We start from the raw sequence: 2,688 nt of genomic DNA on the forward strand, positions 1-2,688 counted from the left end.
TATTGTGGTGTCAACACTCATTAAAATATCATTGCTTTCTTTTTTCGTTGGGGGAGATTACAAAATATTTTATAAAACATCGTTCTTGAGAGTTACTCTCTTGGCTCTATGAGCATTTCTTGAACATCTAGAATCATCTAGTGTTCCTTTGTCTTATCATACAAATTCACCATCCTTGATTGTGGTGCCTTTCAACATTCCTAGAGTTCACTAATTCGTAGGATTGAGAGTCGATATAGTATCGAGGTTCTAATTACGGGGATTAGAGGGGTCCAAGTAGGAAATTTCACCAAAATTCAAGCTTGCAACAATCACCATCAATCCGGGATTCGTTGTCACAAATTTCATCATCAATGGGATTCATATCAATTTGGTTTCTTATATTAGATCCGCTTTTAAACTTTAGAAAATAAATTCTCCATTTAAAACAATTTTATTAGGTTCTGAAGTCCCGAAGGAATATACCTTTTCAGCCAACTACTTATGCTAGTATGTTGTATCAAGAAATCAGAAAAAGAAAGGCTTCCATGGAGTTTAGCACACCTAGCATTAAGAACTTTTCTCCTGAAGATCTAGTATTTTCAACTGTGCCACACAACTTGAATATGTAAGCTCTCCAGAGCCAAAAATGTCACATGTTTACCACTAAAAAAAAATCGAAGAGTGATACTATTGAAAAGGACTACTCTCCCATGGAATATTTGCCAAGAAACTGCCATTTCATAATCCAACCCAAGCCGGCAACTCAGTTCTCTTATCGTCTACCCCATCATTTGTATATATGAACCAAGATTAGCTTTTATAATCACATCTTTTAAAAGAAAAAGACCAGCAAAGGAAGAAACTATAATCATATCAATATGCTGATATACCATCTGCAGTAAAATTTAGAAAATATGAATGTTTAGGTAGAACACTTTGCAAGGAGTGCAGTGAAAGAAAAATTATAACTATTAGTTCATGGGCATAGTATGCAGAAAGTTCTTTTACACTTCCATGAGCTTTAAACAGCAATTTTCCCGTCATAAAGAGGCATGTCTACCTTTCTTGGGAAAAAAGGTAGCAAGCCAGCCATCATATAATCCACTATAGAGTACTTTGAACAAGGACCCGAGTGTGTGTGTGTGTGTGAGAGAGAGAGAGAGAGAGAGAGACAGAACCTTTAACAGAAACAGTAAGAACCATTGCTAGTTCTTTGATCAATCCATACATATGGTTTACAACAGTTTCAAAAACCATACTTCCTTTTCTTCTGGCCCTCATTGGTAAAAGGAAAACCTAAAGTATACAGTGAATTAGCAAGCTCTCGTGGCACAGTTGTGCTATATGATTTCAGGATTTGAACCAAATCTCTAAATAAGTTTTTGTTCTCCTCATTTACAAATACCATGGCCAAACCCTCCTCTCCCAATCTAGATGTCCTTCCAATCTAGTGGATGTACTCCTTGATGGAATTTAGCATGTCAGAAACTATTACTTGCTTTACGCACAAGAGATCAATCCCTCGGTCCAATATCCCTGCGGCCACAATCATAAGGACTTCTCCGACCACGAATGATTTCAAAATTTCTCTTTCTTCCTTCATTGATTTTTCTGCATGAATTGATAAAGCTTTTATTCCAATGGTGATTCCCATTGCATTAGAGAGGAGATCCGCACCAATTCGTGAACTAAGAAAAATCACAGCTGGCAGCTTAAAGTGTTGCTTAATTGTCAATATATCAATAATTTGGGTAAGTGTCAGTATATCAATATGTTTTTGCTTTTGCTTTGACTCCACCTATATTGCCACCTTCTTCACAGCTCCAGTTCGTTTATTTGGCTTTCCAACTGAAATTATGGTCAAATCTTTCACCATTGAGTTTGCCATCTTTTGTACATCTTTTGGAATTGTTGCAAAATACATCAATACTTGGGGTTGAGATAGAACCCTAAAAATTTGCATTACTTGTTCATGGAATCCCTTTCTAGCATGCTGTATATTTCATCAAGAACAAGAGTCGAGACACTATCTAATTCAATATCTTGCTTAGTTAGAAGATCAATGAGTCTTCCTAGAGTTCTAACAATCAATGAAACATCCTATTGGATGCAATAGAATTGCCCTACCATGGCATCACCACCAACCACCAATGCATTTTTAAAAGGCAAACCCTTCCCAAGCAACTTAGCTTGTTCCTCAACCTGTATGCAGAGCTCTCTAGTTAGGGCAAGAACCATTGCCAATGGTTTTCTCTAACCATAAGGTTTCTCAGCATTAGATTTTGCATAACAAGAAACTATTGGAACCAGGAAAGAACCAGTTTTACCAGAACCAGTCTCAGCTGAAACTAGTATGTTTTGGCCAATCAATGTGAATGGAATTGCTTGCATTTGGACAGGACTTGGCATTTCAAATACTAAAACTTCTAGGTTTTGAAGGAGCTTCTCAGCAAGATTACATGGAGAAAAAGACAGGATTGGCATAGGAACAAGGTCTTTCCTTACGGCAATTTCAAGTTCTCTCCTTAGCAGTTTAGCTTGGTAACTAGTTAGAGAACCAGCTTTAGATTTATCATTACTTTTTCAAACATAGTAGCATTCATCAATTGCTGGCAGTTTAACAAGAGATGGGCTGGGAGCAGGTGGTCGTGAATTTGCAATCCGATCAAGAAGAATCCTTTTACATTAGAGGCTATGAATGTCATC

The 2,688-nt window shown here is 37.1% G+C and overlaps 1 pseudogene; it reads right to left on the bottom strand.

Annotated features, from left to right (window-relative positions):
• Window positions 1–1,228: 1,228 nt before the first annotated feature.
• On the bottom strand, window positions 1,229–2,373 carry LOC140004317 (DEAD-box ATP-dependent RNA helicase 41-like; annotated as a pseudogene).
• Window positions 2,374–2,688: the final 315 nt, after the last annotated feature.

Source organism: Coffea arabica, chromosome 1e (genome assembly GCF_036785885.1).
Source record: "Coffea arabica cultivar ET-39 chromosome 1e, Coffea Arabica ET-39 HiFi, whole genome shotgun sequence".
Classification (NCBI taxonomy): Eukaryota; Viridiplantae; Streptophyta; class Magnoliopsida; order Gentianales; family Rubiaceae; genus Coffea; species Coffea arabica.